General features: G+C 32.5%; 1 pseudogene; it reads left to right on the top strand.

The window, feature by feature from the left end:
- The first annotated feature begins 11,080 nt into the window (after positions 1-11,080).
- On the top strand, positions 11,081-11,556 carry LOC124887925 (annotated as a pseudogene).
- Positions 11,557-16,551: the final 4,995 nt, after the last annotated feature.

Below are 16,551 nucleotides of genomic sequence, written 5' to 3'. Positions count from 1 at the left end.
ATTATGAAATTGTCACTTGGTTTGACTTACTCACCTATACTATTGCATTGCATAAATGGTTAAACAGTGAACATCGATTTTGAAGGCCTTGTTGGCCATCTTTTAACTAAAATTAAAACCTCGAGGTTCGAGGCATTTCCTCGAGTTGATTTGATAAACTGAAAGGGGTCAAAGCATTCCCCAAATTTGATTTGATGAACCAAGGGGGTCGAGGCATTCCCCAAATTTGATTTAATAAATTAAGGGGGTCGAGGCATTCCCCCAAGATTATGGAATGTAATTAAAATGGCATAAGTGTAAGCTTGCAAAGCGTAAGGGTATGACGATACCTATGGTGTGCCATAATGTGTAACTCCATGGTTTAATAAAAGGGTTCTGTGAAACTTATTTTAATATAGGCTTAAAAGGGGTTATGTAGCTAAGCCGTGAAGGTGTGAGTCTTGAAGGACTTGTACTGGAACCTCACGTTTACCGGTCTGAGGGTTGGTCTTGATGACCGGGTGTTTGTGACACACTTTATATGTATATATATATATATGTATCCTAGATTGACGTGGAGCTAGGGCATTCCCTAGTCTTCTTTGATACCTCCGATTCGTGCGACAAACATGCACTAGGGCCCTTTCAGCGAAGGGAGATGAACTCATATAGCCCGTGGGTGCCTGTTTGTGACGGTTGAGCTACATAGTCCAGGCTAACATTTTACTTGCATGCTAAATCTTGTCCCCTACCCCAGCATGTTATACATATACTAGTATACGTACCCGCACATTGCGCGGTTGATATTAATGTATTACTATGTATTCGTTAAGATATCAATGTTTTGTATGAGCTTGTAAAATCGAATTACATTCACTCAGTACTATTATTATATTATTTCAATGTATGCCTAATCTACCACCAACCTAATCATAACCAAATTGATATGAATAAATAAAAATATGTAATTGTCATTAAAAAAAAATACATGTTTATATTATACTGTGTTCATTAATATAACTTAGTTGATAATTTTTAGAATAGCATTAAAAATTGGGTATTAACTTATTATTGAAGTTATTAAATTAAAAAAAAAGGTGAAATTCTTATTAAATATTTGATATTTTTTAGGTAACTCAAAGTAAATAGTAATTAGAAATTATAATAATTAATATATGTGTATAACCATGGTATTTTATATTGTATATTTATTCTTAATTCAACTTGAAGCATTCTTAATACATATTAAATTTTATATGGTATATAGTGTTTATTACTTATTAATTTTTCTTCAAACAATATTTTTTGTGTATATTTAAAAGGAAGAGAAAATTAATAAAAAGATATAGGTCAAATTTAACAATTATTATAAACTTATTTTAAAAATACATCATGCATTTAATATAACAATTCTAAAATCTAATTCTGACTCCTAATGAGATGATTTATGAACAAACAAAATACATATAAATTAATTTAGACCAAAAATTATAAAAGTTTTAACATATTTTAAGTTGTGCCATATTAAAATACATCAGATTAATTGAGAATAAGGAATTACAAATTATTGCAATTATTTTATTTAAGGATAAATAACATCAATATACACCATAACTTAATATATTTACACAAATCGTCACATTTACAAAGTAATTACAAAAATCCACACTAATTATGCATATATTGGTTGATGCATGGAATTATATATCTTGAAAAACACATAATTACAATTTTTAGTAATTATGTAAAATTGGAGATTTTCTATAATATAACACCAAAAATATAGGGATTTATGTTATTACTTTTATTTAAGAGAAAAGACATATTTTCCCCCTTAACTTGTCCTCCTAACTCACTTTAGCACTTAAACTTAACTTTCATTTATTTACCCCCTTAACATCTTTAAAGTGAATTATTTCAACCCCTTAACAGCCCACGTGTAAACGAGCGATGTTGAGCGAGTAAAAACTCATTTTTGTCTTTTTAAATTTTTTTCTCTTTCTTTTAAATACCTATTTGAACCCCCCTAATGGTTATATCTATTTTTCTATAAAAGAACCCTAATTTATCCTCCCCTTCTTCATCTTCAGTCCAAAATTTCTTCAAATCATGAAAGTGATGCAAAGAATAAAATTGATTTCTCTTGATTTGTATTAAGCCGCATAAATTTGAGATTTAAAAACATAAAATCAAATTGATTTTAGCTTCGTCTCTTTCCATATTAAGGTATAATCTCATTCATTACTTTGTCTATATTTTATTAGGAATTACTTTCAAAATGAATTTCTGAATTACTTTGTGTCCTTTAATATTTTTTTCTAAATTACTGTTTATCTTGTACAGTACCAGCTGCTCTACCTCTACCAGTTTCACCCACAACTACAGTACCTGCTGCTCTACCTCTACCTACTCCACCAACAACTGCAGTACCAATTCCTCTACCTCTACCAACTCCACCAACAACTGCAGCACCAGCTCCTCTACCTCTACCAGTTCCACCAATAACTGCAACACCAGCTCCTCTACCTCTACCAGCTCTACAAAAAACTATAGCACCAGCTTCTCTACCTCTATCAGCTCCACCAATAACTGCAGCATCAGTTTCTCTACCTCTACCAATAGCTCTATCAACAGCACAAGTTACAGTTTCTTTTTCACTATCAACACCCACAGTAGCAGCAGTTGCTGTAGGTGATCCTTTTTCTCTACCGGTAGCTATTGCTGCTGCAGCAGCCTACAATACATAAGAAAAATTATAATAAGGGGAAAAAATTAAAGCAAATAAAAGAGAATTAAAATACTATTAAATTACAAGTCAAATGTTACATTTGTAGATTTTTTTGGTCTTCCTCTTCTTTTACTTGTGCTTGGTACTGCTGAAGAAGAAGCCACACTAGTTATAGTGGAACTTGAATTCAATGGACAACTCCTTTTATTATGACCCTTGTTGTGACATGTGCTGCAGGTCATCTCAACACCCCTCTTTGATAACTTTCCAGTCCTATTTTTATTCTGCTCTTTTTCTCTAGATTTACTGGGTCTGGCTGGAAGCTTTCTTATTATAGGTGTTATAACAGAAAGATTGGTTGACTTGGGACACATTTTCATACCAGTAACAGGCTGAATAAAGTAACTATAAGTCTTGAGGTAAGTTTCCTTAGTATACCAATGTGCAACATAGTTAATGGCTTCTAGCCTTCTAAAGTGTAGTACAGCTATGGCATGACAATAAGGCATACCTTTTAACATCCAAGACCTACATGTACAAGTATTATCCCTCAAATTCACTATAAAAGTATTTCTCCATCTATCCTTAACTTCAAAACCAAATTCACCATTCCACTGAAGAGTACACTTCATTGCTTTTGATGTGTTCTCTTGCAACACTTTAAGTGTCATAGGAGAAATATCAGTAATCCATGTTTTATAAAACTATCCCAACTGTCTTATTCTTCTCATCACCTTAACCCTTATTTTCTCAAGCATTGATATGATAGTCTTGTATCTTGCCCCTAGTATCCATGAGTTGAAGCTTTCAACCATGTTATTGTCAACACTATCACAACAACTGTGATATTTGAAGTAAACCTTAGACTACCTTTCTATGTTGTACCATAGAAGATCTCCACAAATTTTATCTCCTAACATCTCCATATGATCTAAATTTCTTCTCAATTATTGCTCATATGTAGATTTGGCACACTTTCAAAAATAGTTTCTTCTTTTAATACCTCTCCAATCCTTAGCCCAGTTGGCTAAAACATGTCTAGCACATATTCTTTACTCTGTATTTGGTAGTAAATCTGAAATTGCACTGTCAAGACCCTTAAACAAAATAAAATATATTAGTTGATATAAGTATAAAACAGGTCCAAAAAAAATTCAAAAAATGAATAAGAGAAAATATATGAGGTTACCTTCTGCATATCAGTAATAGTAGTCACTTCAGACCCATTTCCCATCTCAAGATTATTTTTCAGAAGCCTAACAAACCATCTCCAAGTGAATTTATTTTCAACTTCAACCACTGCCTAAGCTAGTGGTAGCATTTGGTTATTCCCATCCTTACAAACAGCCACAAGTAATTGACCCTTACAAATACCTTTTAAAAAACAATCATCAAACCCAATACATCTCCTGGCACCAGCAAGCATCAAAACATATGTAAAAAGATTGGAACTGTTTTCTTCCACCTTCAAAATCTTCTTCACTAAGCCTCATTACACATGCACTACCTGGATTGGTCTTTAAAAGCTCATCCCTATAATCCAAAATTCTTTTGAACTCCTCCACATGATCACCCATAATTTGTTGCAACACAATGTTTCTAGCTTTTCTTGCTAGAGTCCTCCTTATATATACCTCCAAATCATTTTTCACTAACTCTTGAATCTTAAAAACTCTAATTCCAGGTTCTGATGTTATTCTGTCCTTGTACCTTTCTGCCAAGTACTTAGAATTCACCAATTTATTCTTTGTTGTGCCATTAAACTTGTGGACTGGAATCTACTTCTTAACTAGAAAATCTGTTGTCCTAGAATCAATGCTTCCATACAACAACCATGGACAACCATCTACACACTTTACTCTAACCCTTTTTGATTCATTCACAAACTTATCTAGCTTTACATGTCCCTGAACAGCATATCTAGTAAGAGCTTTTCTAAACTCTCCAATATTTGCAAAACAAAGTCCAAGCTCCCAAACTATTAATTTACAAGTAGGATCAAACATAATCCTCTTATAATTTCTTTTTGTTCTCTTTACTTTTCCTTCTCTTCTAGCAGGTTGTTCAACCTCAGCATCCCCATAAATATCCTGATCAGAATCTATTTCAAAACTTACCTCATCATCTGAATCAATATATAGCTCATCTCCAGTTATCTTTCCCTCATCATTTGCCAAAGGAAGTGTTGATGAAGAAATCATAGGATTTTAAAGGTCGAAACAGGGGAATGATCCTTCCAAAAGATGATGCCGCTAAAGCGAGCGGCTCGCACGCTCTTACCCACATTGAATGTTTGCTAACCGACATAGAAATGGTCGAGCCAATGACTTTTTTGTGCTACAACGCTGTGGAAAACCTACAAAAGATCTGGGCTTATGGGGTACTAACTGGATGCTTGAAGTCTGTGTATATAGAAGAGCCTGTGAAATAAAAAATTTTAATTTCAAGTCACCCTTATCTTTATTACATGTACATGTAGTGGCAATAATTTTTTTAATGAAAGTTGACTTTTTTATAATGCAATAGATTAGATTGTTAATCTGTTGTAAAATATATTTAATCCCTTCTGGCAGATAGTTTATCTGTTGCAATAGGTTGGTCATCTGTTACATTATCCCGATGTTATTTCTATGAATAATCTAACAATCTAAGTCTAATCTGTTGGAACAGTGGGAGACCTGTTTGATAATTTTCAACAGATGACCTAAATTTTACAACATATGCCTAAATCTTTTTGATATTTTCCAACAGTTATGCTTGAATATTTATGTGCTCGACAACACCAAACCAGTAGCAAATACACACCACCATAAAAATTTCAGCAATTAGGCTTGAATATCTATGTGCCCAACAACACCAAACCAGTAACAATAACAGCAACAATGTAGTATCTTCTTGCTCGATTTTGTTTCTCTTCAGAAGCCTTGACTTTGTTCAACAAACCCCAGATTACACAATTTGCTTGTGAAGGGTGTCGTTCTTCATACCAATCAAAGTAATCGCATCCACCCAATTTCTATAAAAAAAAAGAGAACACAATTACAAAATAATTACAAGTCAATAATTAATCAACTAATTAAATAAAAAAAATATTACCTTTGAAATCTTACAAGTAAAAATCCTACAACTCGGATTTTGTTGAGTTCAATAAGTCTTTAATAGAGCTTCATAACCGCACTTACAATATCAAAAATTTTATCACAAAAAATAGTTGAAGATGCGCTCGATATTGTCAAGCTCAGTTGGAAAAAATGAAAGAAATAATTTGAAGAATTTGGATAGATAAGAAAAGATGACGATGAAGAAGAAGATTTAGGAATTTAGGGTTAAATTTTAGGAGGAAGATAAATATGTAAGACAATGGGAGGAAAAAATGACCGTTGGGGGCCAAGTGACAACAAGTCAGCAAAATGTGCCAGACTGACACTGACATATTTGGTGCCTATTTTATTTTACGTGTTTAAAATGAATATTGTCTACTTGATGCCTATTTTATTTTAGGTGTTTGAACTGAACACCGTCGATGGGTTGCGCTCTTTTTATTTCAATTCAATTCACTTTAACCTTTTTACACGTAGTGGCAATTTTTTATGTCCAACAAAAGTTGAATTTTTATAATGCAACAGATTCTCCATCCGTTGTAACAGTTATCCTACCTGTTTTGATACATGGTTTATCTGTTGTAATAGGTTGGTCATCTATTACATTATCTCAATGTTTTTATCTAAAGTTTATCTGTTGCAAAAGTGGGAAGACCTGTTTGATAAATTCTAACAGATCACCTGCCTGTTGCAACATATGTCTAAAATCTATTTGATTTTTCCAATAGATGTGTCGTTTGTTGCAATAGATACATTATATGTGGCAATATTTGAATCTAGTATTTCATTTCAATTGATAAGTTCAAATCTAAGAAATAAATAAAATTTGTAGACAAAATAAAATAAATCGAAGCCTTCATAAATTAGTGGAAATAAGTCAACGAATAAATAAAATATAAAAAATTGTTATGGGTACAGATCTCAACAAATACATCAACAATAATTTAAGTATACTACCAAGGATTTCTTTGACAGGCTCAAGCTATAAAGATCTACACAGTATGGACAAGTTGTTCTTCAGCCGGTACTATGGAATTTGGCTTTGCTCGTCGTGGATCTTTATTGTGCTTATGTGCGGTTTCTACGCTTTCTGTTCTCCGTATTTCTATAAAAAGAGTAGCATATTGTCAATGTTGTTCAGTAGTAGCTTCTTCTACATCCACCTGGAAAGCCAGAATTGGTCAATGCTAATCATGGAGATACAACAAAATGGAAAAGAATAACTCATCTCTTCTAGCAAATCAAACAGGTTTTTCTCCCATTTTAAATTATCCCAAATAGATTATATTTCTATTGCAACAATGAATGCAAATAAAAGCGGTACGAAGAGCTATTTGATTTGCTAAAATAGATGAGACATATATTGCACCAGATAAAGTATCTGGTGCAACAGATTAGTCAACTGTTGCAATAGATGTATATACTTTTTGATAATTTTCAGCAGATGTGTCATCTGTTGAAATAGATGTGTCTGTTTTGTCAGTTGGAAGACATATAATATATTCACCTTCTTCAGCTTGTGCTGCTCTCCTTTGGACATTGTACGTTTCTCAATGCAACACATAGACAGAGGAGTTGCAATTTTGCTTTTTTGGATGCTTGATAATGCCCTGGAAATCACTCTCCTTCTCTTCTTAGCCCTAATCTCTAATGGAGCGGATAGAAATAAAATCCTCTTTGATGGAATGAGACCCCTCTTAGATGTTAATTCCTTTACAGAAGCAGAATTCATTAATAGCATTAATCACTACATCATGTTTCGCCCTGCAATCTTAACATTTGCATACAGAACATTTTCTTGGAGAGGTAAAATCTGTGTAACTAGTATGATCATACTCATAATGGTTTGCTTTAAATACTATAAGAAGAGTATCATTAGCACCAACAGCAGCACCACTAGCACCACCAATAGCTCCATCACCATTAAGACCATAAACAACAACAAGCCACCCTCCAAAATTATTTTTCTTATAATGGTTGTTGCTTCAAACAATTCCATTATTATTCTATCGATGACCTTAGGGTCTGATAAAGTTTGCACAAATCATAAAGAAGAAAAATGGCATCTTCAACTCTCGATTGATCGGAACTAGCGACGGATGCACAATCTAACATAAATCATTACATATATTAGAATGATGATTAGATTATTCAAAAAAATCATTAATTAAAAGAAAAATTAATTATAATTCTACTTACTGCATCCTTCAGGGGTTGAAGAGATCAAGAAATTTTGCATTTTTATTAGTTTTGGCCGACAACCATCTCAAGATTCTTGGACAGGAATCTCCTTCCTGGTAGTTCACTTGTTATCTCAAATAAGTAATGGCTTCAAATGCCCAAGCCTATAAAATAATGTCAATAAATCAAAACCATTATTGAGCAAAAAAAATAAATGATATCATGATAGAAGAAAGAAACATTTACCATGAAAGCCAATGGGAAGCCATATAAGTTGACTGTCTTTGGTGCTAACGGAGTCAACAAATATTTGACAGTTATTTTGAAGCTTTCATACCCCCAAGGATATCTATTAAATGCCTCAAGATCCTCAGAGAGCTTTATTAAATCGAGGTTTATGTTGTTGTTAACGTATCTCACCCAAAGAATATTATGTACAAACCAAACCAAGCACAATGACTATTTGTGCTTCTTTGAAAGTCCTCTACTTTTCAACGCTTCAATCAAATTTTTATTTTTGAAGCTTGGACCAATAATGGACACTAGGTCATCACAATCACACGACTTGTCTTTACCTTTTTTGGGTGTGCGGGTGCTTTTTATGGGTTAGAATAGGTATAATTTAAGAAGGAGGATAACCTTTTAGTCCAGTAACTATGGCAAACTCCTTCCAACCAAAACAAACAGGCATGCCATAGTAATTTATCTATCCCTCATCCATCTTATCTTTGTTTTCATACATAAACCTATGCTTAAGAAGTTCATATATCATTTTTATTTGGAAATGAGCATTGTTGTCCTTCGGTAAATCAAGATATTTCCCAAAGCAGTTGTCCCTAAAATAAGCATCCAACTTTTGTTCTCGAAGTATTTTTTTGAATACATCGAAAGATTTTCCCATGGTTGACTTAACTACGAAATCACCTGTTAAATCTGCGGCACCATCGCACTGTATTCTCATAGGATAATAATCAATGCTGAAGGTTTTGACCAGCTCTTCTGTGGAAGGGCTATTAGCATTTGCATCATCTCTTCTGAAATATCCCTCCTCCTCGTGTTCATCATATTCTGCTCTCAATTGAGATAACGCTTGTAAAGCAAGCTTATAGAGTGGTGGATGTAGCCTAGCTGCTTCACTTGTTCCTTTACTTGGACTTGATTCGGTTTCTGTTCTTTTGGAAACCATATTATCTAAAATTAACAGGAGCATAAAATAATATATTATTGTTAATTAATGCGTCATTAAAAAGGATAACAGTAAATCAAACAAGAAAAATAGTAAAATAACAGTTGGAATAGATTACCGATCTGTTGCACCAGGTAGTATATCTATTGCAGCATATAACCAAACTGTTGCAGTGGATGAGTAATCTGTTGCAACAATACAAAATATATCACTCATCTTTTTAAGATAGATGAATGGTCTATTAAATAGATCATACAACTATTATGACATCATCTATTGCAATATATAAGTGATCTATTGGAATAGTTAAATAATTTATTGCGACAATACAAAACATATAACTCATCTGTTGAGAAAGATAAATGGTTTATACAACAGATCATATATTTGTTGCAATTATAAGTGATCTGTCAGAGCAGTTAACTAACCTACAGCAATGGCTGAGTAATCTGTTACGACAATACAAAACATATCACTTATCTATTGAGAAAGATGAATGGTCTGTGCAACTGGTCACACATCTGTTTCAACACATGAGTGATCTATTGGAATAGTTATCAACGGTCAATATTGTTTAGATTTCTTCCAATATAGGGTCGTCTATCGTGGTAGATGAATGATCAGTTAGAAAAATCAAGTCTTTGATATTTTCTGTACGAAGAGTTGATAGGATTTTATCCAATAGGAGGTTCATCTATTGCATTAAATCATTAATATGATGGTTCTTTCATTGCACCAGATGGTTAATTAGTTGCATCAGATTTTTTATCCGATGCTTAATTTGTTGCAGCATATGGTAAAGTTGTTGCATCAGATTATTAATCTATTGCATAAGAATTATAGTATGATGGTTCCTCTAGTGTATCAGATAGTTAATCTGTTGCATCATATGATAAATTTGTTGCGTCAGATGATTAATATATTGCACCAGATGGGTAATATGTAGGAGAAAACAAAAAACAGTAGCACGATTTTGTTCAACAAAAAACAGTAATTTCACCATTTTTACCAAAAACAAGAAGAGAACAAATCAAACCAAACTGTCATTTTGTTTTTATAAACACAAACAATAAAAATCAAACTTCAAAAAAATACAACAAACAACAAAATATCATAATTTACTTCGAAAAGAGAAAAGAAGAAATACCAGAAATTAGAGTTTTATTCAAACCGTATTTCAAATTAGTGCAACAAATATTAAAATTGTTAACCAATACTATAAGAGAAATTGGCTCAAGTTTCTTGTTTTCTTCAAAACTAAAAAGGCCATAAATTTTTACCAGAAGAAAAGAAACGATGAAGAATTCAAAGTTGTTATGGCTGGAGAGCAAGGTTTTCACGTTAATTGAAGGTTATAGTCAAAAAAGAACTCAAAGCCCAACTATTTGTAGTCGAATGTTGAAGTCATCGAGGATTGAAATGAGAAATTTATAGAGCAGTTGGTTGGGAGAGAGTTGAGAGAAGCTATCAAGAGAGAGATGAGAGATAAGTTGATTGAATTGAAGAAGGAAACTTGAAGCGATGAGAGATTTATCACCGGAGATAGAAGTTGTCGGGGGTTGAAGGGAGAAAAGAGGGGAACTCGAAGCCCAACTATTTGTCGCTGGAGGTAGAAGTTGTTAGGGGTTGAAGGGAGAAATTTTGCAGAACTGTTGGTTGGGAGTGAGTTGAGTGAAGCTATCGAGAGAGAGAGAGAAAGAGAGAGTGGTTAATTTGGATTGAAGCGCGGTGTGGGTTGGGTTGATTTGTATTTTTGAAATGATTAGAAAGTTTTGAAAATATTAATCAAGTCCACAATTAACTTGATTAAGTTTCCTAATGATGTTTGACCCTATCTGTTGGACAATGTCACCAATCCTTCATTCAAGACTTAAAAGACACCTTTCATTCAATTTTCTCAAGATTCATCCATCTTTTGAAAATAAAGATCTCAAATATGTCATGGCACAATTCAACACTTATCAGCTTCTCAGCGAGCATCCCCAAGTGTCTCCATTAGTTTGTGAGATTTTGATTCATCATTCAAAGAATTTCAATATTAAACTTGATGATGTGGATATAAAATATCTATCACATGGTACCGAATTCTCTAGGGCTATGGAATAGAAGGAAGTTGCCCAACAAGAGGGAGAGCGGTCAAAGATTGTAGTGATGAAGGCTGAGCAAGAGCGGAGAGTGATAATTATTTTGGTTGAAGAAGAAAGTGAGTCTACTAAATTAATTTGTGATGCAATTGCAGCTACTGGTATGGTTTTGATTGAGTTTAGGATATTGAGGCTTTTAGGGCGAATGCTTTCACTTTAGCTAAGACTCCCAATGTGATTTACTTACCCGAATATAAGGGGAACATGCTACCAGAACTAAATATTGCAATACGCTGATTTGGTTATTAGGTTTATTATCTGTGTCTCTCACTGTTAGTATTTGTATAAACGCTTAGCCCTCTGAGGTTGAATATTGTTTAATTGATATGGTATAATTTATTTGCTTCTGTAGTTATTGTACTAATCTATGCAGAATAGGAAATTGATATATTACATAATTGGGAATCAAGAGCAAAGGTGTTATAACTGGCCAAAGTCCACCTTGTGTTTTAAGTTTTAGTTGTTGCAAAAGAAATCATGTTAATCAATTTACTATTTTAGTGTACGTGTTTGTGTTAATTGTGGAACTAGTTCATCAATAGTGTGGTTGCTACATTGTTAAAAAAATATGGTGATTATGCTTCTGTATACAGTCTGTTCAGAGTCATCTGTAATTGATATCACATGTAAGTTCATGAGTTATTATAATTGCGTATAAATTTCAGATAAACTCTTGTTAATTTATTGCTCAGATTTTCATTTTTTGTTTTCTTATGTCATGTGCATGTCATCTAAATTTTAGTTTCTTGTTCTCTTATTCATTGTCTTAATGAACTAACAGACAACCTGTCTCTAAGCAGATGAAGGATTTTAGACAGAAAGACATACACTGTGTTTCATCAAATTTAATGTAAGTTCTATATTATCACGTGCAAGATTCTTCTTGATTCATATTTATTTTGGGTGTACATTCTATGGCCCTTTTATATTATCAACTTCAACTCTTTGTATCTACAAAGGATGAATCTACAATAAATTAAGTTATTCTTTTACCCTGGGTCCACATTGACCTCAGATGTTAGCAACATCTTACCAAATCTATTCCTAATTATTTCCTTGGAGACTGATATGTCCACTGCCTCAATTTTGTGTAAAAAATATAGTTCTTGGTAAATGGGTTATATTTGATGTTAAATTTCTATAAAATAAGATTGAATCATACAAAGTGGATAATGAAATATGAAACAATAACACATACTTTCATTATATTGTACTAACATCTAATATAGTACTTGTTCATTACTGATTGTAAATAATATGTGAAACTTAGATTATACTATGACAAAAATAAACTAAAACTAAAATTTACAGAAAAGTAAATATAGTAGACCATGTAGTTTCGACGTCATATTTTTTCCTTCTTAATCATTTTGCAAACCTTGTTGTTGGCTTGTTTGTCATTACATTCATCATCATATTCCTGCATTAGACATTTTTCTACAGATTTGCTTCTCTTGGAAGCCTGTTTCTGTCATATCAACACTGATTTTTGCTAGGGATGATCCATATCCTGAAAGATTATTCTAGATGGGTGTCTATAATTACAAAATAGTTCAGTGTCATCAATGCTATGTTGAATTTTCAGTTAGTCAAATGGACGCAAATTAAATATGTCTATATTAAATGAAGGATCAATAATTTTCTCAACTAGAGTCATTTTTTATGAAAATCAACATGTATTTGTGTGCTGTAGTCTTAATTTCTTTAGAATTTGATATAACAACAAAGTAGTTCATGTGATATAACTTGAGTTCCTATATCTGTTCTTGAAAATATTTATATCATACTTGCCAATTGATGTATGTATACGATCGCCCTAAATTAACAATGAAAATTAGTATGGTTGAATTCATTCAAAACGTTAAAAAGAATGACTTTGTTTTAATAATAAAAACAAAGTGAAAACAGTAAACTTAAAAGAAAAAAAGAAAACAATATATACCTTTGCATCCTGTAAAATCATATCCATTAAATAGGGTATCTCAGGTTTGAATTTATCTGGCACTTGTCATAGTCGAAAAACATTTACTTTCAAATTCCGTTGCATTAAATTGCTTGTAATTTGTGAGATGTGATGAAATTGTAAAGCCATATCTGTATTCAGTAATTTTTTTTTTGGTAAGAAGAATAAATCAATCAACAGAAAATTAAGATACATTTAAAAGAGTCGTAAATGAAAAACAGTTTTTAAGTAGTGGGAGTGTTGTGGGAAATTTGTAGTGATTGTCATGTGTTTGTGTTTGCCAATTATTGAGATTTGATTTTTAAAGATAAATTTTGTGTTATTTTCAAAAATAATAAATACTAGTTTTGTAATGAAAATTCTTGAATTTTCTTGTCATGATCCTGCCATTTTTTAATTTAAAATAGTATCGTAAATGAAAAAAAGTTTTTAAGTAGTGAGAGTGTTATGGGAAACTTGTGGTGATAATTGTGTGTTTGTGATGATCCTGTCATTTTTTTAATTTAGTTTTTTTTTTCAAATGATAAAGTTGGTCGGTTGTTGTGTGGCAGTTATACTATTTTTAAAGCTGTAATTTTAAGTTTAATTTTTAAAGAAAATTATTGATTTTTCTTGTGAGGGCACCTGTCATTTTTTCTTCTATTTTTATATATAGATAGTTGTATGTACAATATGCACATGTGAATTTTTACTATGGTTTTGACTTGGCATTACGTTATTCCTTTCCGAGTTACATGCTAGCGCTCAACCCACTAACCGTCTCCAGATGTTGTATCCTCACGCGATGCAGGAACTGAAGACACTTCTCTTTTTCATGTGTAGAGATAGGTGATCTTGAATCGTTCATGAGTTAGCTGGAAGTGGTGAGCCTCTTTCTTCCAAAAGTTTATTACTTCTTGATTTACTTCATGTCATAAACTATTTTTCATGGTTTCTTTTATCTATCATCGAATGCATGTCCCGACTTAGATCATTTTTTATTGGTAGAGGCTTTATGGATTACTATCTTATTATATGTTTGGAATTCCGCTGCTATAGTTAAATTATGTTTTGTTTGACTAGACAAAGGGGGTGGTCTCCTATCCGCAATGGACTTGAGATACCAATCACGGCCAGGCCCTGGTTTGGCTTATGATGTGAAAATACTAGAAATACTAGAGATCCTAGAAATACTTAATATTGGTATTGGATATTGGATATTATGGATCTTCTCCAAAGGATTATGCCAGAGAAAACTCAATGATTGTGTGTCAATATCAAGGTTGTGTGCCAAACTCAAGGTTATGTGTCAACCTCGTGCATCATCATCATCATCACATCATTATCATCATCAGCATCATCATCTTATACATTAAATATGCTTTACTGCATTGATGTTGCGATTGAATTTATGTATTAACTTGCTATATGTCTACTTGCTCGATATCCTATTACTTATACATAACCATACTGTTTATACATGTTCTTCTCTGCTTTATACTTACGTGTGATATAATGTATACCTGTGTTATACTTTTTGTATTATTGTTGCATTTGTAATATATTAGAACTTTTAGTGAAAGCGGTATGAGCTATCATTGTGGAGAATTTCCAGATTGCATGTGACGTGCCCTTAGTGTGTATTTTGTGTACTTTATTTTCTACTTTGCTCGATCGGCCTATTATACCTACTGAGTATAAGTGGATCGTACTTACTCTTACTGTATCCTTCTGGTGCAGATTCAATTTTAGAGTTGAGAGATTTGACAAACAGAGGTTAGATTTTACTTGTTCATCGTCAATTTTGGATTTAATTTGTTATTGATACAACTGGAAATTGTAGTGATAAATTTTCCTAAATTACACAGCATTGTAGATTTTAGTTTTTGCAAGTTAAGTTTTCTGATACTTTTAAAAACGTGGATCTATATATAGTGTGTTGTCATATGTGATTCATATTTTTTTTTGCTTATTGTGCATTATGATTTGTTGGCAAAGCATAACAAAATTTATGATTTAATAGTATAAAGATGATTCATATGAATGATAAACATGCCCAGTCAGTTTTTTGCCATGGCTGAAGCGTACAAATTGGATGATTTTAATGAGCTTATGTGTATGGTAGGAAAGATTGACAATAGAATAAAGGTATATCTGGAAAATGTTGGATATGAAAAGTGGTCATGAGTTTATGCTCCAATAAATAGGGGAAGGATGATGACTTCCAACGTTGCAAAATATATCAACTCTCGTCTTGTTAAGACACGTGAACTGCCAATTTTGAGATTTTCTTGAATAGGCCAGAATCTTATTTGGTGCGTGGAATCGCAAAAATAGAAAACGGTCTAGCTTTCTTGCTAAAAACTCATTGGGAGGTAAGTTTCAACAAATTCTTCAATTGAACAAGGCAAAGTCATCACGTATGATGGTAAGTTATTTACGATTTATTATACTGTAACTAAGTTGCTTTGCAGTCTATTTTAGCTTTTCTGATAACAGATGTATCAGAGTGATACATCTGTAAATCATATGTATCATTTTGATACATCTGTAAAAATATGCCACCACTTGAAAACTCATTTTTTATATGTAATTAATCTGTAATATTTATGATTCATATAATATGCTAACTAATGTAACTCTATATTAAAAAATATTTTTCAGATTAGGGAATCAACTATTTACATAACGGTGTGTATGAAGAAGGAAGAAAATACATAGCTCGGTTGGATAATAGAACATGCAACTGTGGTAGATTTCATCTCGACGAGATACCATGTGCGAACGCTATTGCTATTTTGAAAAGCAAACATGTAAAGGAAATGAAGTCATACTATTCTGATTACTACAAGAAGGAGACACTAGTCAAGATTTATGAAATTCCACTATGTCCAATGCCCGATAAACGAGATTGGCATGTACCATTGGAGGTGTTGAAAGAGGTGGTTTTGCCTCCAAAATATAAACGACCACTAGGAAGACTTAAGAAAGGAAGACAAAATAAAAGTAGCGAAAAGTTTTCCACAACCTCAAATCGTTGTGGAAAGTGTGGGCATGAAGGCCATAACAGACGCACTTGCAACTATTTTTCCAATAGGGATGTGACATTTTTCCTTGAAGAAGAATTCGAATTGTTTAGTTAGTTCAATGTTTTGAATTCAATCATTCGAGTTAAATTCTCAAAAACTTGTTTCTTGAGATATATTGTTTATAATGGAGGTAGAAATGTTTTTTAAGATCAATATTTATAATTCATTAGAACTATTCTCAGATGCAGATTTGTTCAAGAT

The sequence above is a fragment of the Capsicum annuum genome, chromosome 10 (assembly GCF_002878395.1).
Source record: "Capsicum annuum cultivar UCD-10X-F1 chromosome 10, UCD10Xv1.1, whole genome shotgun sequence".
NCBI classification, from domain to species: domain Eukaryota; kingdom Viridiplantae; phylum Streptophyta; class Magnoliopsida; order Solanales; family Solanaceae; genus Capsicum; species Capsicum annuum.
This window is presented reverse-complemented; position numbering and strand designations above follow the sequence as displayed.